The sequence below is a fragment of the Nothoprocta perdicaria genome, unplaced genomic scaffold (assembly GCF_003342845.1).
Source record: "Nothoprocta perdicaria isolate Ctin4 unplaced genomic scaffold, notPer1 scaffold_51, whole genome shotgun sequence".
In the NCBI taxonomy this organism is placed as follows: domain Eukaryota; kingdom Metazoa; phylum Chordata; class Aves; order Tinamiformes; family Tinamidae; genus Nothoprocta; species Nothoprocta perdicaria.
The window spans coordinates 3,972,770-3,995,731 of record NW_020455766.1 but is presented as its reverse complement, the minus strand read 5'-3'; the positions used below and the strand labels follow the sequence as shown (position 1 = coordinate 3,995,731).

Genomic DNA, 22,962 nt, shown 5'->3' with positions numbered 1-22,962 from the left:
AGATACTTTATCCCAATTTATTTCCTAGATTTTCTTTGCCATGATCCAGATCCAGGTCCCTCTTTGGAACACTTTCCTTCTCCATTCTGCCTTGGTTTCAGCCCCTGTGCAGGCAGGACAGACAGACKGCCACCTTGCTTGGGAGCACCAGGGCCAGGTCAAATAGGTCAACTAGGTCAAACTCTTTGTGCTTCTCTACCTTCCTTTAATGAAAATAAAAATAAATAAAACATCAAGAAAAAAACCCATACACACTGTGATTTTTTTTTAACAAGCCCAAGATTTTTCCCTTAGCTTTATTCTTAGAAACAGATGGTAGTTTTGCCTGAACTTTTCCAAAGAATGAGAGATTAAGGCTAATAGTTTCTTACATAATATGGAAAAGTGCAGTTGTGTAGGTTGCATGCATGTGACAAATGCATGATTAACTGAGACCTGAGCTCTGCAAGGGGATGTGTTGGGTGTCTTTAAAAACAGGAAGTGCTACTAGAGCTGCCTATTCAATTTTTTTTTCTAACTCTCTCAGAGCTCAGATTTATTGTCCTGCTGAGATAAGTCTGTAACTCCTCTAGWCAAAATTCTCACCTGTTGCCCAGTACTTGCCAGATATGAGGATCTGGGTGCAGACTRATTGATTTACAGTTAGTCTATATTAGATTAAAATTACTCAGAAGTTTTGTGGAGGATCTGTCCTGTCATAACCAAAGGAGATCCTTATTGGAATATCCTTCACTGCAGTGCCTTGTGGCTTATATTGCTCCATTTTCATTCATAGATGTTGACAGATACTAGAAATACTTATGGGGTTGGATGGTGTATRGTTTCTCTCTTTGAACCAGATGTAAATTTGACTCTCAATTTTCTAATATAATAAGAAATATTATTATATTTCTTATTAATTAATTAATTCTTATTAGAATATTAATATTCTAAYAAGTCAAGTCTTACTTGACTCTACCATCACTTTGTAGCTTTGGACAGTACAAGCCTGATTTTCTGGAATCAAGATTTTGGTAGCAAGCAATACCCTATATTCAATAATCAATAATGACTCCCTCTCCTCGACACATAGAAGTCTCATCTATATTGATCAACACCAAAGTGACATAAACAATACTGAAAACAGTCTAAAAAAAAGTATGATGTCTTCGAGTGCAGCATGGGAGAGGATTAAAGTAAAAGGGAATTGAATCCGAAAGCTGCATGAATTCTCTGAATAATCTTAAGACTTATATCTCTCAGTTTGCTCTGTGCTGAGAAAATGAAAAGCATTAGAGGAATAAAATTGTTGTATTATTACCAGATCAAGATAATTACTGGATTTCATGGGGCTAGATATATGCAGAACCCTTCCCAGCTACCTGATGGTAAGCAGTGGCTTGTCTTTTTTTTTTTTTTGCTCTTTAGAGAGAAATTGTCAATGTATCATATTAAGGCTTTCTAGCTTTGCAAGCAAATCAAATTTGATTGTGAAATCATGGCTAAAATAATGAAAACCTGTGAGTATGTTGATGGAATAATTATCTTTAGAGTATAGATACTGTAAGGAAACTCACCTCCAAATGGTTAGTGAGTTTTGTATTTGATCTTGAAGAATGGGTTATGAGCTTAATGATTTAATTTTGCTTGTAGGCTTGTAACATACATGGTTTTATGGGCGATTTGAAATCATGTACACAGTCCAGTGACTGTTAGGCTTCAAATTAAAATGGAAACACTAAGGAAGACCAAAGAGTCATTTTCTCCTCCTGATTTTGTCTGTTAATTAAAGTAAATATCACTTCCTTGGTTAAGTAGAAAATATAAAGACCATCTCCTAAATGAATATGTAATATGTAAGGTAGTGATAAAAGCAGGAAAGTGAAGAAAGAATATTTAAACTGTGAAGATCCATCAGAGGAATCCCATACTAATCAAGTACTCTGTATGTATGTATATTGTATATTGCAAATATTGTATATTTACAATGGTTCACATGTGTTGAGGAAAAGATGTTCTGAGAATTTAATCTTGGTGCAAATGCATTATACATTCTTTTCATTTCTTATATATTTCAGAAGCATTTTTATCAAGCATCTCTCCGTAAGTTTATCATAGCTAACCCAAACTGTCATTGGCTGTATCTCTGATGCGTAAATAGATTTTAAAGGTTATCCCAAGGCTGGACATAGTCTTTATAACTCTGATATGACTCGCATTCAGAGTCATATCAGTTCACTCCAGTGAACCTTTTTGGTTTCAAAAACAGAAAAACAGTAGGTTTGGGAAACTCATTAATTACTCTGGTCTTTACAGGCCCCAGGCTCTTTAAGATTTTTTTTATTTTTTTTTTTTTAAGGCAATTAAGTACCAATATATAATGTCCTGTGCCCACCCCCACTCCCCCCCACCAAGAGGGAACTATAGTCTGCTGTAGTCTGTGGAGATACCAGGTGGGAGTTTACCACACAGAAAAGCATAATTTTATTGGAAGGAAAATTTGTAGTAGTATAACAGTTGTAGAGGCTGTGAGATATAAGCAGTGTATGCTAAATGAGGTGTTTCTAATGGTCAGAAACTAAACCATGGAAATGAAGAAACTTGCAGACAACAATAAGGATGAGGTAGGCAGGAAGTAAAAAGCATTTTAGGTGTCCTGATGAGGGAAAGAGGACTCTGTGGTTAATGACTAGATGAAGACTCAGAAGAGGTGGATTTGGTTCTTTACTAGACTACAAGTCTCTTCTGTGGCCATGGGAAAATATAATTTCCTCATTTCCCTTTGTCTGTCTCACCTCTTTAAATTTGGAGTTTTTAGGGTGAGTATTGTGTATTTATAGAACAGAGGAGCCTGTGACCTTATTGGAACTTACTGATGCTGCTATGATATAAATATTTCAGTGATGCATTATCCTARTAACAGTTTACTTAGGTTCCCCTTCTTTCTGTAGGGAAGGGTTAATAGTCTCCGTGGCAATGGTGGTTCGTTTCAATTGCAGTATTTCACATAAAGCTGCTCACCCAGTTTATGAGGGGAGYGTAGTATAGCCAGAAGCTTGCAGGGTCACATGAGTGGATCCTGGGATAAATTAGCTAAAGTGTCACATGAAAAGGCATAAATAACTCATTGGAAGCTTGTGTGCTTAAATGCAAGTCACAATAATGTTGTTCTTTATATAGAAAACTAGAGAGCTGATGAATCTCTGTTGTACCAGTTTTTATTTTACTATGATTCATATAAGAATTCAGCGTGTCTGGTTTATCTGAAAACCTAGAACTTACTGTCTGACCTTTCCCAGAAACAGACTGCCTCTATATGATTCTATATATTGCAAGATATACCATGTGAAAAAGAATGAAAAGTTAAAATAAGGAAATCCTTTTTTTTTCCTCTTCTATCTCATCAAGTTTTTTCTCCTTCTGCGCTTTATTTCTAGTATATCTTYTAGGCACCATGTATTTAAAAAAATGCTTTTTTTTTTTTTTTTCTGAAGAGAGAATTTGCTTTTGTGTCCTAACCTAATCCAGCATTTATGATGGATTTTTGTTTTTCCCCATGGTCTTGCTTTCAATCCAAAGAGAATGATGCCTTTTGCTAAGTTACTTTAACACTGTGTTGCTCTGTGATCAAGGAGGACATGAGAAGTTGGAGCCTCTCAAATCTGAGCCTGTTCTATGTAAGGTAGGACCCACATCAGCCTGACTGTCAGCCCTTGTTCGCTTAGGACCTTGGAAATAACAAGAAAAACCTTCTTCCTTTTGGAGGTGGAACAGGTCAGCCTTATGAAGGAGAACAGGGCAAACAAAAAGGTGCTGTTTCCTTCAATATGCTTTGGCTCAGGCCTTTAAAACTCACCAAAAAGTTTACAGTGCCAGGCAAAGGGTGGTTGTGCCTCTAGAGAGTCAAAGGGCTGAAGGCTTCCACCACTTCTCCTTCTCCCAGAAGACTCTGTAGCACCCTTAAACCCTTATACCTTAAACCCTTATAACTTAAGCCAAGATGGGTTGGGAATAATTACTAGGGCCAGAGGTCCTTCACAGTAGATGCTTTATTGAGGACTACCATGGGTACAATTGCAGATATGATGGTAGCATTGTAAGGCTTGGAATTAATTAATTATTTCAGTTCATTCAGCTGCAGTGACTGATTACCAGTGTGCAATTACCCAGCTGAAGCCTTTAGGTTGGATCTATCTCTGCCATTTACATAATTAAGCTCCCTTGTGCCCTGAGGTAGCTAAATCTGTGGCAGCTGCTGGTGAGCCTGAGGAGAGGTTCCTCAGGGAGGGTTTGTGGGGCTGGGAAGGCATCTCTAGTATCCTGCACTGTGTTGGATTTTTACCAACTTTGCTTTAATGCCTGCCAACTAAGAAAATTGCACTGCAAGTTCAGTTTTATCTTTACCTCAAACACTGGAGTGTTTTGGCAAAATATTCTTTAGTGTAGTTTAGATGCTGAAGGGAGGTTGYCTATGCATTGGAATGGGGTTGGTTTGGAAAGTTAAAGCAAGGTGATGTTCTTGTGAAAGTGCTGAGAATCCAGCTGGTGCTTTGCTGCATTGGTGGATTGTTTACATGGTTTAGTTTTATTTATTTTTTGGCTGGTAAGTGGCTAATAGATTCTAATGCTTATTTAAAAAGAAAAATAAGAATAAAACAATGTTATTATATAGTAGTGTTCCAAGTTGCTCTGAAATGTTGAGTAGGGTGGTGATGCAAGTGTAAAACGGCATAGAGGCGGGTGGTTAGTGCACCAGAGACTGGGAAGTTCAACTTTTCTTAAGGAATTGGTAGCTTAGTTACAGAAGAAAATTATAGTGTATGTAGAAAATGCAGGAAATKGCTGAGCTGCTGAAAGTGGTTACAACCCCCATCAGGAGTGAACAGAAATAAATTCCAAAGAACAGATATGCTGTAGCAAGAAGTGAAGGAGACAGGGCTAAGCTGGCATATCAGCACAGATCTGCTAATGCTGGTAAACTTTGCTCTCTGCTTAGCCAAGACACCTCTGTTTTTCTTGAATTGTCTGCATTGTACTTTTAACTCTCTTATTTAACATATGATATTCACTTGTGTCGTCAAAGGACACCTAGGAGGTAAATGTCTTTTCCTCAAGCTGAGAAGAAAACAGATCATTAGTTTCTTTTTAAGAGAGGAAACAAATGCAGTTACATGGTCTTATACAGCTGTTCTGAATCACAAAATTCCTAGCAAAAATAAAACCCTGGCCTGTAAATTAAAAAGATCATTCGTAAAGTTCTCTTTGGTTTCTGCAGGAACAGAAGATAATGTCTAGGGGAATTAGCAGCCCCGTAAAGAGGCTGACTACTCAGTGAGTGAAGAGCAGAAGAAGCCTTGTTCCTTCTGTAATTCTGGATGAAAAGTCTTTTCTGACCTTTGCTTGCAAATTTCAGTATATTTTCCCTTTGTTAGGAGAAACCTGCCTTCCTCTAAGTAATCATCTTGATGTCTTGGTACACCCCATAAACATGAAATCTGTGGGTGCTTTGCAATGCTCACTATAGCTCTTCAGAATTGGAGCTAGTGACTTAATGTCAGGCTCTAACTTGCCCATGGAAATACAGCTACAGAATACCTTTTTGTGGTGGGCAGGTATTAGCAACAAAGTACAAACATTCCTCAAAGTACAAAAACTGTTCAGCTAGAGCAAAACAGTTGGAAAATACTGTATTAAACCCATTGGTTAGTCTTGCTGGATAAAGGTCTCTCTGTGGGGCAGATGAAGCAAGACTTGTTTTTTATTTCCCACTTGTATGATGTGTCAGGTATTACCACTTATATATTTTCTTTTAATTTAGGCCTAAATGTATTGCTCATATATTTGTGTTTGCAGTTATCCTCAGTAGACATTTTTGCTGGTTGCTCCCCAGCTTGCAGAGGTGGTCACAGGGCAACTTGGACTAAAATCAAGTAGGAGTGTCTGGGTGAAAGTGATAAGGTCCTTTTTGAGATAATCCATTTTCCTGTTTCAGTCTAAGCAACTAAATCTTCTCATTCATAATTAACTTGATAATGACCTTCCTATACTGTTTTTGTTTATTATAGTGTTCTCTTCAGCTATCATTGCATTAAATGCATGCACATACATGAGCCTCTCAAATTTGTTGATATTCCCATCAGCTGAAGAGTGGCAGCACTGCCACTGCTATGGATATAAAGCAGGGAGATGTTTTTTAATCACGTAGATAAATACTACTGAGATGTATCCTTGTGTTGGATTGAGCTGAAGGAGCTTGGGGTTCTCGAGAATTTGGGCTTGGAAGGGAGTTGGAGAGGAATTGCATGTGTGTGGTGTGTTTTTTTTTTTTAAAGGAAAGGCAACCTGTGCAGTCAAAATGGGTGGGTACAGCCTGCAGGAAGTGCTTTCCTGATGTGTTATGGCCAGGAATACTGAGGGATCTAGAAAATAAGCTCTGGAGTGTACTAATGATAAGCATGTGCCTGCACATGTTTGATGTTGCAGAAGTATTACAAACAGGAGAGTGGGATAGAAATAAGAGATAAGTGCCTTTTGAAATATAGTACATTTGCCTCTGGAGACAAGAGATTACATGGCTCAAGAGTCAGTTCATGCAGTATCAGCCAGAGCGTATACTCGTGCACGCTGCTTCCCACTGCTTCTCTGCCATCCCTGTCTGAAGGGAGTGCCTGTCATACGGTGGAGGTATTTCTCAGGGAATGCCTGTGTAGCAGAGATTCCARTGAGCCCAGGAAACTCTAGCTCTGGCACTGGAACCCTTGGTTTGTGACCTGGAAGGTTTTAAAAGRTTGTGCATGTGTGAGCATACTCCCTTGGTGACAAAATCGAAGGCAACCTGGACTAAGGAAATAGATGATGCCACCTTTGTGTTCTTTAGAAAGGCATTGCATGGGTTTTTCTCTCCCATCTGCTGTCGTTCCCCCATCCCTAACCACTYGCCACAGACATAATGTGTATAATGCCTTTTAGAAAAGGAGAACATATGCATTTTTCYCCTGATGTGGTTAAATTAATACTTTTGTGAGGAATACTAGGGAGGGGCCAAACTATAGCACTGTTCTTAAAAAAACCTCTGAGGATGAAAGCTAAGGCAGTTGTGTTGATTATGCTTCATTTGTGAATTTTTCTCTAGTTCATTAGAGCATGAGAGGTGTTCGCACCGTGTTTGGGTAACATCTTTACCTTTAGGAGCGCTGTTGAAAAGCTCAAGTTTGGGCATTTTCTGTGTCTCCCATTTGCCAAGAGGATTAATGATATGGATATTCCTGTCATGAATAATCTTTCAACTCGTAATGCGCTGTGGGAACCGGGAACAGTGAAATAGCTGGTGACTGTACTGAGGTGCATTGGCTCCACTCAGGGTTGCGCCACTGACCCGAGCTAGGGAAGAGGCTGGGAAAGGTGTTGCAAGCTACACCTGATAGGTCATCCAGACATTTGCTACACAAGGATGGATCAAGGTTATGATTATTCTTCTCATACTCATCTCAAAACARCGGGTTACTTAAACTCGTGGATGTTTGCTCTTTTGTGATTGCAATGGGAGAGCACACACACGGTCTGTAAAAGTGACCTTGTAGCAGGGACGCGGGGCTCTGAGGTGTGTCGGTCAGGTGGAGGGGTGAGAGTAATGTCCTCCTAAGGTGATTACGCRCAAGCGGAAGCCAGTCAGGTAGTAATGAATGCTTATTAAAGTGCTAGCATCAATAATTATTGCAAATGATGAATTTGTAAGCTCAAAAGAACTTGTAATATATAAATACAGCACTGTGAATGGACGTCTCATGACATTGTTTATTAATGCAGGAGAAAAGGCAGGACTAGTTTGAATTGCTTCAGCTTACTATGTTCTTACTAAGATATTGTAAACATATCTTACTAAGATATTGTAAACATATCTTTGTAGGCTGCTTCAGTGTCAGAGATGGAAATGGAAGAGAAGAATGGACACAGCTACCTGCAAAAATCATCGTTATAGATTTGATGATACTTGTAATTGTTCTTATTATAACTAGGGAAACAAGTGTCTCCTTTACACTGCACTTCCAGGCACAAAATCTCATGGTGCTATTTCTAGAATAAACATTAGTCCCTTGTTGATTATAGCTTTACCAGGATTAGAGACCTTCAGGGTGTCTAACCTGCTTCAGCCATACAGAGAATGAATTTAGAGCTTGACTGCTATGACCAAAGATATTAATAGTCCAACTACAGCAGCATAAAGCTTTATGTAAAATTTAATACATTCTAAAATTTGATCAAATAGTTTGGAAATCTCACCGATTGCACGATCTTTCTGATTATGTCAGTGCTGAGCTAAATATACATGAAAACTCCATCCCTGGTAGAAAAAGAGTGATAAGAATAAATGCACACACTGTCCTTGCAACAACAGCAGATGTTACCAGATTCTTGGGGGCTTAAATCATTCATGTCAATGGAACTTCAGAGTCAACAGATTTTTGGGGTTAGGTGTATTCTCTGTTTAAAAGGAATGAGCTTCAAGAGACAGAATTGCTAAAGATTTGAGAAATAAAAGAYAAGATTTAACTGTAATAGAGCCAATGTAACTTTTGCTAAAGGCTCTGGATATCTTAGAAATTTGTCATATACCATCTGGAAATAGTTATTAAATTGGAGAGTTACTCATTGGAGAGAAACATTGCAGATAATTTGGTGGAAAAAAAAAGAAAGAAAAAAGGGCAAAACACTGACTTTACAAATGCTTTAATTTCATTTTATTCTATGGTTTTGGCTTTCAACCAGGACAAGTTAGCACTTGTCCATAAAACTGCAGGGAAAATTTCATCAGCAGCACCTTCAATTATTGTGCAAACGAACTGGCAAGGTAAAAATCACAAATAAGGTTCTGCAAAGCTTGCACAATTGCCAGTCTCTGGAGCAATCTGCATAACTGCTCAGTTTCATGTCCCCTTGTGAAGGACACTCAATTTTTGCAATTTCCTTGATTGGATAATGGCTTAATAGTCTAAATCAAACCTTCAGAATGGGTGTAAACACATCTGGAAGCAATTCCTGACTTGTGATGGGATTTTCTGAGCTGATGATGTGTAGATTGGATTTGCTGTGCAAGCTAKTTCCTCCTATACTGCTACCCTTATCTCAGAGGAGTGGTGCCTGTGTGTAGAAAGGAAGTGGGAGAGTGGGATTAGGAACTCGCTTTCTGTTGAGCCTGTGTATGCTAGATCCACCAAAGTTGGCATTGATGTTGTCCTCTAAAAATGCTAGCCCAAGCTGCCTTACTGGTCTGTGGAAAGGAAGGCACAATCCAAAGTATTAGATGATCTCAAGTAACATCTGGACAAATTCAATTAGGCAAAAGAAGAGTGAAGAGCTCTAGGTATAACTAGTGATCTTTCTTATGGATTCTTGCTGGATTAATTGGGAGATTCTGGTGGAAATATCTGTGTGTAGAGCTATGGATACCTGAGCACTGGAAAACTCCAGTTGTTCCCTGCCCACTCTGCCACAAAAGTGTCTGTTGGCATGTCCCAGCACACAAATGGAAATAACAGATGATGGTCTTAATATTTATGTGCATGGGATTTTAGGATTTTTTTTTGCTTGTTTRTTAAACAGTTCAATAGCCCCAAACTGTTCCCTTCGGCACTCTCATAGTTGCTGTTTCTATGATGATTTCTTTCTCCAGCAGTGAACATGAGCATCATTTGAGTTGCTGCCTAAGCTGACTTATGTGCATCAGCAAACTAACATCTTAGAGAAACACTATAAAAATAAGATTCTGTTATTCTTTTTTTTTTCTGTTTAATAATTCTCTTATTTATCTGGCAAGCTCTGGACGCTGTTATTTTTTCTTTCTCTGAAAAAATCTAAGTATTTTTGTACGATGTGTCTTACTTTATCTGTAAGGTACAATTTTTTAGTTGGCACTTGGACAGCAGATCTGATTCCAGACTGTTTTTTTAACTTTTGTGTCCTGTTAATGCCAGACAGAACAAGACTATATGCTAATGGTAATTATAAACAGTTGTATAAGYTTTCAGAATGACATCATTGACAATACATCATTGAGGCATCTCTTAATATGAAAGAGTCAGAGCAGAAGTCCTATTTGTTTCTGAGATATCCTCTGAAGGATCAGCATGCTTATGTGCAGAAGGCCATGTCGGATTTGAGTTCCCCTGCTGTGCCTCCTGCCTAGGTGGCCTTTCTCACAGTGCAATTGTAAGAAACTTTGGAAGAAGATTGTGGTAGTTTCAGATCTTAATTTGGCCTTTGGGCTCTGAAGCGTTTTTTTCACACTTGCAGTAGATGGTGATATGATGCACTAGTACTCTGCTCTCCAGCCCTAGTGTAGCTAGCTTGGTGCATGTAGATTGTCTCTCTCCAGCAATACTGGCCTTTGGCCACTCTAGCCATGTTGGTACTTCACGTGCATATTCATTACACCTAAGTGGAGTTAGCTGGGAAGAGTTTGCCTTTAGACAAGCATAGCTTTGACTTCAGGATGATGTTAATCCTAATATTTGCTAAACTAGCAAGTAATAGCTTGGTATTCATTAAGTTCTGCATTAACATTTTGTAARGTGGATGAGCTAAATGTATGGAAGTGCTATGTGCCAAACCATGGGCAGCGCACTGTGTGTTGTGATTCTCTTGTTCTGGTATCACCTAGGGCTTGAACTGGGATCTGTGGCTTCCTGTCAGGTTCTGCTGAATCCACAGTAATGCAGGGGCCTTGTTTGGAGGAGCTGAAATGGATGAGGTGGACTAAAAGATGCCAAAGCAGATGGACACAAAAGAGGTGTCTTGGCTTCAGAGCTCTAGCAAGAAGAGATTGCTATACTCTTTGTACTCCCAATCCACTTCTATAATTAGTAAATCACATYATAAATGGCATGGGAAAGAAAAGGGCGTTGTTACTGCTGAAGAATCTCTTTCCAAGAGGAATTTGACTGAGGCTAGAGGTGGCAGAGTTCTTCGGCAGAAACCACGTGACCTTGCAGAAAAGTGAGAAAGGAGAGCAGTGGCCTATTKTGTATTTTGCAAGGATAAAAAGGCACACTGCCAGTCTTATTACCTGTTTCTGTCTTTCTACCTGGAGGTCTCCRCCTAGGTGCTGGTCCTGACTTGTTGGAAATATGATTTCAATAGTTTTGTTGAAGGATGCCAGGTAAGAGCCCARACTGACACATGCCACTTGCTGGGTGAAATACAACTACTGTAGGTAGTGACTCACCTGCAAACCAGGAATACATGGTTTTCATCTGCAAGATGCAATCCTGGACACTCAGGCTGGAGGAAGCTAGCTGACTTGATCCTGGAATGCAGCAGCACTGCCATGAGGAGAACAATTCATTGCTCCCCATGAAGGAATCAGATACCAGCCATATCACTTAGTAGGCAGTGATCCTTTCTGCACCCAAATCTCTTCTCAGYTGAGGTCAGAAATGAGAAGGAAGCTGCAGAATCTAGGGCAGAGGAGCTCTACATGTTCGAGGATGGAGGTTCATTTCCTTCATCCTCAAGAAAGCCAATAATGATATGAGTTTGTCATAGTGGGACCCAGGGTATTGTTCGTCCAGACAGACATACCTGTGGGTTCTTCATCCTGACTATTGTGTTATTGGCCTGCTTCCTACGTGCCTAGGCAACTTAGGAAATACCACAGGGCTGTGAAAATGAGGGTAGAGGTGATCGAGTAAATCTTTCAAGATGAACATAGAGGCCTATGTGGAGAATGCTTAGCTATATCAGAAGTTGACTGCTTTGTTTTGTTTCTAAAGGAGGCGAGGCTGTTGTAGAGCATCTATTTAGATTTATTTTGGTCCATAGAGGAGGAACAAGCTGATAGTAAGAGTCAGAAGGTAATTTTAGTGAATGTAATCATGAAACATTCCACGGACTGTTTTGCATTACAGGAAAAGGAGAGAGAGAAAACAGGATATGTCTGGATAAGATATCAAATGTATGTATGATTACTTGACTATTGATATACTAAGATTTCTAAGGACATGGTTTCAAATGTGCTGGTTTAATAGCTATGTCTGCAGTCTTGTTTTTTGAACAATATACACATCTTGTCTCTCCACAATAGACTTGAATGGCCTGAAGTATGCTTGCTCATGATGTGTTTTTTAGGGCCCTCTGGACAGACTGCAGCTTCCTTTCAATTTTCTTAAGCATCCTCAGGAAAAGGAACTTTCTGTTGATGAAGAAATATGGACAATGAGGTGCACAGACAATTTTCTCAATGAGAATTTTTGAAAAATTCAGATAAAACACCTTTACTATTTTTAACATGGTCTTTATGAAACTCGGACAAAGATAAGAAAATGAAAAAGAAGGGAGAAGTCGCCAGAACACCAGAACATGCCTGAAAGAAGTAAGACAGCCTTTTGTTGGTAAAGTGCAGAACAAAAGTAGGCAACTGAGTGGGACACAGGCATGAGGAAGGGAACTGTCACATTTCCAGGCAAATGGAAAAGGTAATTAACTTTTTCCACAGCACACTCAGCATTTCAGACTGTAGTGATCTGCTGAGCCTCTGAAGGTGTGATTCTGCAGGTTGGCTGGTAACAGAGTTGTGTGTCCTTAACTTGAATTTTAAAAAATTCATGATGATCAATGGAGTTCCACAAGATTTAGGAATGGGATGTTGTAGTAGGATCCATTCAAAAAACTTCAAGGGAATCACCATCAGTGATATCTCTTTAGAAACTTTGTTAGGATGAAACTTCTAAGGTCAGTGTTCTAGCTGAATCAGGAATAGGAGAGTGGATGCTCAGAGCTCTCTTCTGAGAGTAGAAAGACTCTTGACCTTGGGACAGTAAATACAGAGGAATAAGACTGAAAACTGAAGGAAATAAGTGACAAAGAGGAAGAATTAAGATCCAGTGGTTTGGGACTTTCTTGTACCCAGAGATTCTAGGGCACTGGAAGAAAAACTTCAAGTGCCAAGTATAAYCTTTGAATTTCCCCCAAACTCTTCAAGATTGAAGGACTGACAGAMAAACATATTTAAAAAGGGCAAGAGGAAAAGCCTGGGAAATCATAGGACAGTTCTGCAGTTGAACACGTGAATGAAATAGTCATTCAGGACTTCACCATGAACATGGAAAGTGAAGCAAGCGTGGGAGGTGAATTGATCTCMACTTATTCATAGTTTATGCAAAGAAAACAGTTTTCTATTGGAAAAATAGAAATTTGTTTTGCAGTGAATATCTAAGAGGATTCTGTTGCTGGAGCTTGGATAAATTCAGTCTTGAAATAAGATGCATTATTCCATCTTTAAGAATCAATAGATATGGGAGCCATGTGCTTGGATTTACAGTCTCTCTTGGTGAGATGTTTGACTGCATGAACAGTGTGTGACTCCTGCTGGGATTAATCTGTGGACATACTTGCATAGCCAAGTAGAGACAGTCCCTTGTTGGACTTGAGTACATCCAACACAGCACAGTGCAAGGATATTTGGAACCTAGAGCCAGGGAATATTGCTATTCCTCTTGCAGAGGTGATCAGCCTAGGCTGAATGGCATGCTGCTGGATGTCAGTAGAAGACTCTTGAAATATAACATATGACATTGTGAAAAAGTTTCCACTGATTTCTCGAAGGAACAAAGCTCTAGACCGCTTCACAACATCATTGACTTGATACTTCTTCTCAGAAAGCATCAGTGGTCTGTGGTGAATATTGCCAGCCTGTGCTTTACCAAGCACAAGGTTTGCCCTATTTAACATTAAAGATGGTGACATTTGCAGCCTTTCCCCTTTCCCTTTAGGAAAGGGTGTTCAAAGTTTCACCAAGATTCAGCTCATTTCCTTGTGATCTTTATCCTTCTAACTTAAGGATGCTTATTTAAAGTAGTGTGTTGAGGTAAGAGTAAACAGATCAGCAGTTTGTAGTCAGTAGTGTGCAAAGATCGTAAGACCTTTTTTATATGGAAAGGTAAGAACACAAATGCTGAATTTGGTCTGTCTTTTCATTGGGAGCCAATGAAAAGAGTTGTGAAGTTTTATCAAGTAACAGTGACACAAGTTTGACTTTTCCAGTCAAGGAAAGGAATGCTATTGGTTGCGTACTTATACTTAAATAACAGAATAGTATAAATAATTGTGATTTGTCTGTCACAATTGTTTGGAAAATTTCTGCATTGTTGAGAACATTTGGAGTGGTTTGCGTACACTTGCAGATCCTTCTTGAGGTATTGATAAAATTTTTAAAAAACATGCATTAAAAATTGTCATCTTGCCAGATCATAAAATGGAAGAGAAAAAGGAAACTCTCTACATAGATTTACTATGGTTTATTTCTACTTGCCAGGTTTCAGATCTTGTCCAGTTTTTACAGTGGGATAATTAGAGCAAAGAATTCTTTTTCCTTTTTTGTTCAGCATTAGTAATCCTATGTGACAGAACATCAGTATTTCATTTTTTCTTTATTCCATCTGAGGAGTTCCATATTTTAAACCAAACTTCGTTTATACTAGTTGCAACAGTATTTCTCCATGTGCATTTTTAATGTTAAAAATTGGGGGAGGAAAAAAGAAAGGATTATCAGATTGCTGAGGTATATTCTGAGTGTCCCAATGTAACACATTGCAATCACATAAACAGGTTTTGTAATGTTTTTGCCCTGTTGCTTGTGCAATGTTGATTAAGTTAATTATTTATAGCTTGTCGGGGCAGCTGTGGAAGTGTCCAGGTCAATGCAGGAGAAGCTGAATCCGTCCAGCAGCTGAATCCTGCTCTTCCTGGTCAGGAATGCTAGGGTCAGGGGAGCTGCTTACCTGGCAGGTAGAATTATTTAGATTTTTTTCAGAGAAAGAAATGTGTTGCTCTCCTACATGTCCTTTCAGACAATTTTCCCCATGGTCAAGGCTTTTTAATCTGGCTTTGGAAGTGTATGATTACTCCTTTTCTTGCAGCTACTGATACTCTCAGCTTTTGGCAAATACCCTAACCTACATGTGCATCTCAGCCCTCCTTTGAGGAGCTGGTTCTCCTCGTCTGTCCAGTTTTGAGACCTCCTCCTCAGCGAGCTCTCCTGCGCAGCCGCTAGATGGCCCGGCACAGGCTCAGATGTGGCCGGAGGATGTCCCTTACACCCAACATGGTGCCAATAACGCTTGCGTAGGCTGTGGGGTGGCCGGAACAGCGTGTGAGAAGAGCCCTGCTGGCAGCCTGGGGCCCGGGYGCTGTCCAGCCGGGCCTTGACCCTCTCTCTTGTTCCGCCACCGGGCCCAGCGGCTCCCGGCTCTGCTCGCCCAATGGAGGCCGCTCCTCGCGGCGCCTCTGCTGAGTCAGGCTCTGCTGCTCACCCTGGGTGCTCTCCCATCTCCTCCCGCCCCCTCCGCGGCTGGGCCCGGACCGTGCGTCACGTTTCCGCACGCAAACTTCCCCCGACGTCAGCGTGGCGAAGGATCAGGGCCGAGCCCCAGGCTCTGCCGCTTCCCAGCGAAGAGGGCCAAGATCTTCTTGTGGCTGCGGGAATGCTGACRTTGAACCCTCGGCAGATTTTTCTTTTTTCAGGTCCCACAAACCTGAAGGAACCCCTGGTTCCCCTAATATCCGCTAAGGGGATATTAGCAGCACTATTCTTCATGACCAAAAATTGGAGAGGTCTCAATTCCCTTGCACTCTCTATATACATGTATATATTTGTGCTGCTTTTAGTGTAAAAATTACCTCTTGCACTAAATACTTTTCTTGAATTCCAACAGACACACTTAGAGAACTGTAATTCAAACCATTCCTTTTGTAGCATAGGGGATAGCAACACTATCTGAGTGGCTTTACTAACTGCAAATCTTTATCTGTATAAGACATAGTAATAGGACATCTAGCAACTCTGATAAGATGATGATTTGAACTCTTCTGCTCTTGGAAATCTAGTTATTCTAAAGTACTTTTTTTTTCTATTCCAGAAAAAAAACCCTCAAAACTCTTCTAGGAAAGTTCCCTGTATTTACATTCTGTCATGTTTGTTACTTTTGTGCCTTGCAGGTCAGCGTGGGAAACAGTCTACTGTGTTTGCTCTGATTTGAATTGATCTTGGTGTTGACTTGGCATCCTTTAGCGAAGGCTTCAATGCTGTGAACTGTAAACAAAGTCAAGATACATACATGTTATGTTTCAGTCGGTGGCGTATAAGTTCAGGTGGTCTTCCACTAGGTCGATTTTTTCACACGTGCTCAGTGTTTGTTTAACTTTTCTCTTGCTGAGTGTAGTGGGAAAAGAATTCAGCATTGAGTAACTTTGAAAACTTCACCCTCAGTGTCATCACTGTTTAGTCTTGCTGTTTGGCCAAGTCATTTAACTTTTCTGTACTGCAATCATTTCTTCTCTGAGAAAACAAACTACTTGTTTCTGTGCAGATAAAGTACTGTGTGTGAAAAGGCTATTTTTCCAAGAATTTTCATTCAAAAGACATTTTAATAAATCTTAAATATTCTAAATAGTAGTTTTAAACATCTAAGATGAAAGATGACTGAAAATGTCCCTTTAGTACACGTGATGTATTGAACAGTCTCCACACTTTCATGAGTGAATCCACTACAGCAGGTGGGCAAACTAGGGGTTGAAACCAATTTGATTACGGCCTGCTTTTTTCATTGGAGGAGGGCAAATATGTCCTGTCCTTTGAGGAATAAAATGTAACTGATAATATATTATAGAGAAAGCCTGTCTATATTTTGCYTGCCCTCCCGCCTTTTTGTCTGATTCTAAAATAATCATCCTGTATCTAAATGCCTATGGCTTGTTGACATTGTGTGTTCTGCTGGACTGTGGTTCTTCTCACCTTTAGCTGCTTGGTCCGAAGTGGAAATGATGGAGCCGAGTCTGACTGTGCTTGGAGGTGGCAAGTAGGCTTGTAAATCTGGACCTCTTTCTTGGCTAACTTCCTTCACTGTCATAGCAAAAGGGGCTGATGATAGCCCACCTAGTCCTAAACCCACCTAAATGTTGTGGGGTGTGTGTTTTCTTTATTTTTTAAAGAAAGGATCCATGGACACACTACTTGGACATTTTCTAAGTTGTATTTGGTTAGAGCCCATCTTAACCAAATGCAATCATGTTTACATAAGATACATCAGCTACAAGGACATCTATACTTAGGTGACTGCATTAGCCATGTTGGACACTTCATTGCAGCAGCCTTATATTTGTTTGGTCCTAGTAAATCTCTCAGAACCACATTTTCTCTGCTTGAAGTTATCATTCAGAGTAGTGCTCCCCCAGCCCATGAAGGCTTTATTTTTGTATTCAGATTTAAAACAAAGGAAGATGCCAAAAAAGAGTGGGGAGCRCTCCATTCTTTGTAAAGATGGAAACCTCTCCAATACAGAAATGGGAAGTGRAAACTGTTCGTTTGATTTGTAATCAGATGGTACTAGGGGCCATCACAGTAAATGATTAGAAATATTTGGGTCTGTACATTAAACGCTCACAAGACCCTTAAGTCRTGGAGGAAATGCATCAATCTGGCTTCCAAATGAATTCTCAAAAATGGGTGAAAATGTGCCCTGACTAATGCTAAAAGATTAGGAGAGTCTTCTGCTCAATGCCTTRTATGTGTATATATATATAAAATTRTGCATAAAATTTATCACAGAAAGCAGGAAATCTTAAAAAGGGATGCTTTTTCTTATGTTAGAAATGAGTGAAATTAAGGATTTATTTTATGAGAGCCTTGGAACTCATAGGCTAGATACGCATCCTTCTTTTTTAATACAGTCAGCTCTCTTCCCTATTACAATTTTAATAAAGGAATTTTGGGAATGCAAAGGAGTTTTCTTATTTTTAAATGAGACTGCAGGATACCAGGAAGATGCGAAAAGAAAGTAAGGATTTTGGACATGAGTTAAGATTGGAATGGAAACGTGGGACTTTAATCAGTGATTAGATTTTCAACTTTTGTAATGTAGGCGTGACATTTTATTATGCACTTTGTAAACTGGTCAAAGTTCATTATGAGTGCAGGTAATCTTTGATTCATTACACAGTTTAATTCTTTCATTGCTTTGGTTTGGAGGATGTTTTTGAACTTCACAGCTATCATGTTTATGGCCTTTCTATTTCACACTCTGTTTCATGCTCAGTTTATGATGTTTGTTTTTTGAGCCAATACAATTCATGAATTTTCAATAGGACTTTTCTTTTCTRACTGTTTTTTGTCTGTTGTTGTTATTCAGTAGAAAATTTAGTAAAAGTTTTTTCTTGAAGAGTAGTCAAGACAGCTTGGGGGATTGCAGATGACGATGGTGGCTGTCACTTTGGAAAACTAACCTGTTCAGTGGTGAGCATGTCTGTCCTCCTGTGTTATACCGAAATCAAACATCTTCTAAAATTCTCTTAAGGGACTGTCTTGCCAGCTTTACCTGTTCTAGATCTGTCTACTTCTGGCAGCTTTCAGTCATCTTAATGACCAAAATGGCTAGTTGGAGCTAGAAGGAAATCATGAGTAACTTGCACTAGGATGTTCAAGTCTGATCAGGCAGGTTTGTGAAGAGAGGAAATCTCTTATTTAGGCAGACTTAGTTGGTTAATGCATGCAGGTTTTTTGGCATGTCAATCTATCCTCAATAGAGCAGTTAAATGSATATGGTTTATAATGAATCTAAAGGGGATATAAGTTTGATTTCAGAAGCCTGGTTTGTCAGCAGAAGCTGCTGTGGAGGATTTTTGGCCTTTGAGCAACTTGTGTACCAAAATATTACATTCTAAAATAAATGTGCAGCTGATCTCTACCTGAAAGTACACTGTGGACAGAGAGAAAAGGCTTTAAAAACATGTAAGCCTTAAAGATGTCTGTGTGGAGACTTTCATGTGAGAAAGAAAACTAGTGGAAAGGAACCAGGTATTATGAAAACTAGCCATAGAAACTAGTTCTCATTTTCACTTGTTTTGTTGGGCTGTGACTATATTCTTCTTTGGTTCACCTTGGGGCAGGGTTATATAGAATAAAGATAAAAGATACTCTCAGGATATGGGCAGATGAAGAAAGACAATGAAGGCAGGTTAAAATATCTGGCTTCACTGAGTTAGACTTTTTTTTTTTGTCTGAAACTTCTCCTTTGGGATAACCTGGAAGTAAGTACCAAACAACTGATAGTGGTGGTGAAGGGCCTACTAATGAGGGCATGGAGCACAGATGAAAGAGTGCTTGAGTAAAAAGATGTTTTTCAGGCTAGGTATTGGAAATATCTTTCATCTGATGTGCTCGAACTAGGTTATGAAAGAAGAAAACTGGAAGTCAATTAAAACAAAAAATGTTTCTTCTGCTGCTAACCATTCTAAAGACTAGTGACAACCAATACTTCTCAACAAGAGGAGAACTTAGCTAATTCAGCCTTTTTTTACTCCTGTCAGAGGAAGTAATATGCTGGGAGTAGAAACAGAGCTGTAATTAAACTCCACCCATATTCAAATGCAGGTGCAGAGATTGTAAATCATGAAAGGTTAATATCTATACAATTACAACCTGGGCACAGAACTATTACTGATTCATTAATAATGAGCTAATGTCCACTCACAATCCTTAGTGCCGTTCTCCAGTTGGTTTGTTTTGTGACTATGATCTTTTTTTTACAAATTCAAATTTGTAACCATAAAGGAGTTTTGACACCTCATTGCAGAGCACATGAAGTATATGAACTTTTTGCCCTGGGAAATACCATTTAAAATGTAAGTAATGCATTTACTTTCATACTACTAGAGTGGTTTTATGGATTTGTTGCTGTCCCCAAGGAAAATTAGCCTTGTTGCCTGTATTATGGCCCTGAAGAGGTTACACTTTGACATGTTTTGGGTGACTTTACTAATAATATGAGAATAGAACTGTTGAATCAGATCAAAGATCCATCTAATTCAGGAGTCTATGTCCGACAGTTGCCAACTGTTTCCAGCAGTGGAGATGCCAGGGGAAAGAGCAGACTTCCTCAGACAACATTCTCTGCCTTCACAGTCCATAAATGATACTTTTTTTTAACTTGAACAAAGAACATTCATGATCAAATAACAGGACCACTGGTAGTTTATGCTCTGAAAAGAAGTCCTCATTAAGATGATGCAGTAGATAAAGCCCTGTGTAGCCCGGTCTGCTTCCTTAGCTGACCCTGCGTTGACCAGGAGATGGGATTTATGACCTCCTAAGATTGCTGAAAAATGACTGCCAGTGCAGTCACGCTCACAGAAAGGATATCTACACCAACAGAAGAGAGACATTATGCAGATATTATGCAACTGACCTCTTCTAGTTCAAGAGGCTAGTCCCATATTTTAGCAGCAGTGGATAASTACCAAACTTCTGGAGGTAGACGAGCTACTAGAAAGGGTGAGGAGGCACAGTGAGCTAATGTGAAAACACTGGAAGCTGGATACAGATACCTGGGGTATTTTGTTAAAGCACTGCTTGGGACTTTGCCCTTTTCTTTATAATCTTCTACAAACTGCATTTCTTGAATCTCCTCCCCTCAGACTCCACTTTCAAGCTGCCTATACTTCTTCCTCCTCCTATCTTCCATAAGAGGAATGTGAGATCATCCCACTTTTATTTGTTTTAATCGTTTCCCTTCGTTACCTCCTGCCTCTGCTCGTTGTTGCACTTCAATACATTTRCCTAATTCAGGTGGTGAACTCTTTAGGGGAGGAACAGTGTTTCTGTAAATTTTGGTGTATTTATTGAGCTACGCATCTAATCAGAGCAATCATCTGCAGAACAGATTATCATTATGATTGCAACAGCCAGATCTGCAGGATTAACCAGTCAGAATAAGAAAAGCCAACATTGTTTTTCTTACTGACTAATGCATTAACTGCTTTCTGAGGTCCTTGAGTGAGTGGGACTGCAGGGAAATTTGAACTTCTAGAATAAACCRATCTCTGCATCTGCATCGTGGATGGTCAAAGGGACAACTTCTAAAATCTGAAGCGTGTTAGACTTTCACTGTCTGGTAAGTTCAGAACACCTTGGCTTTAACTGATTTGTACTTGAGGAATGATTTTTCTTTSCTTTTCCCTCTCTCCCCTCACCTTTTTGCAGTGTTATTTCTGGGAACTGTACTACCGGGAGTGAGTTTTTGGAAAATAAGAGATTTCAACCCTGCAGCACACAAGACTTGTGCTGTTATCTAGAGGATTTAGAAAGTTTGGGGTTGTTCGAGTGTCCCATTTCTCTGCCTGTAAAATGGATATAATAGCACTAGACTATCCCATCAGGGCAGTGAAAAATGAATTAGTTTGTTCTTGTGTGATTAATGGCACTTGATAAGAGGTCTTAAGTTTTATATTACACTATGATCTCTATCTTGTAAATAGATCACTATCAAACATATATTTCTCTCCATATTTATATTATGCATATAGCAGATTGGTGGTTGAAAGCAAACCTCACTGGGGACCATCGTACGATATTGGTTGACCATCATAAGATATTGGTTGTCAGTTTAGAAATAGAGCAATTACTTAAACAAGATATTATATATGATTACAAGTGTTCTTTAAACCTACGAAGAGCATCTTGTATTTTGAAAAATATGGATTAGGAAACAAAGCACGTCTGGTTTTGATGTTAATACAATAATGGCTAGTTAGTTTAAAGATTGCTGTAACGTTACCTGTGGTTATGACTAATAATTGTTAATTAAAATGTTGCAAAACTATTTACAAGTATTAAGCTTGTGTATACTGATTCTGAGACTGATGCTTGGTACGTGAGGGTAGTGAACGTGTAGATTTGCACACAGATATAAAGCAACTGAGTGGAATATTTCCTGGAGAAAAATCTCTTCTTTTTTTTTATTCCTCTCTAGTGTTCTTGTGCAATGAAGTGGGAGGTGCCAGACAATAGGTGTCAGCACTGGTCCAGCTATGCAAACCTGACTGCAAATGTAGACCAAGACAGCCTGTGCTTATGGTTAGTTTAAAAAAACCTGCTGGAGCAGATCTTACCTGCAGTTCCTGGAAATGGGCTTAGGCACAAGTTTGCTTTGGGCTATCTTTCCAGAAAACTGAGTGTCCATAAATCAGTGCTGAGATAATGACTGACAGTTTCTTATAAAATAGTTCATTATGATACAGATCCTGAAGATACAAGCTGGTTAAAGATAATTTACATATTGTGTTCGTAGTGACAGATTGACACTGCTGAAGGAAAGTCTGCTCCTGGAAATGGTAATTTAATTAGGTTTTGTTGCTTTGTGAGTTGGTTGGAGATGTTAGTAGGAGAAGGAGTTAGATGTAGTGCCTTTCCAGGCATATTTCAAGGAAAGCCTAAAACTAATCAAAACTAGGAAGCCTGATATGCTGGAGAAGGCAGTCAACATCTCAAAAATCAAAATGGAGCTGGCAGGATTAGCTACAGCCCTAGGGAACTTCCGTGACACTTTGGAATCGTGGAAATTTGTGGAGGAATTTTAACCAGGAACTAAGGGCTTGGATGTCTCATGAAAATGGTGCATGTCAGGAATACAGTCTGTGGACAATTCTGCAACGGCTCTGGACTACAAGCCAGGAAGATTTAAACAGTGCGAGATGTACGATTGCATAATGGAGCAACCAGAAGGAACCACCAACAAGGAAAGAAGACAAATTCTTCAAATAATGTTTTTTTCCTCCATGTTTCGCTGGCATGTAAGATTGAGGATGTGAGGATTCAGCCAAAAAAGGTAAGCCCAAAGGCTTTAAAAGCCTGGTGGAAACATAGTCTAAGTGCAGCACCTCTTCTGAGGCACTGGATCAGTGTCACTTCTTTGGAAGTGCTGGTATCTGGACGAATACACATATATATATTTATCTCCTCCCACGTGGAAAGCTTTGTAGCTTTAAAACTCTATGGAGAAATGGGCAAACGGGCATGCAATCCTTTAAATGAGGAGGTGCCCCCAGGAGAAAGGGCTGTGCAGAGGGTGGATGGCAGAGRAGAAGGGAGAGGGGAGAGCCCGGGGCTGGGGCGCTGGGCGAAGGGCTCCCTCGCTGGCGCTGGCCTTGCGCCGCGTG

At 39.6% G+C, this 22,962-nt stretch overlaps 1 long non-coding RNA gene across 2 annotated transcripts; it reads left to right on the top strand.

Moving 5' to 3' along the window:
• The first annotated feature begins 2,398 nt into the window (after nt 1–2,398).
• On the top strand, nt 2,399–22,505 carry LOC112954836. 2 transcript variants are annotated; one of them, XR_003250790.1, is made up of 3 exons: nt 2,399–2,432; nt 20,793–20,918; nt 21,777–22,505. It is a non-coding gene; the product is annotated as an uncharacterized LOC112954836 (long non-coding RNA). The 2 variants fall into 2 exon arrangements; XR_003250789.1 differs by lacking the exon at nt 2,399–2,432 and having other exon boundaries at nt 20,748–20,918.
• Nucleotides 22,506–22,962: the final 457 nt, after the last annotated feature.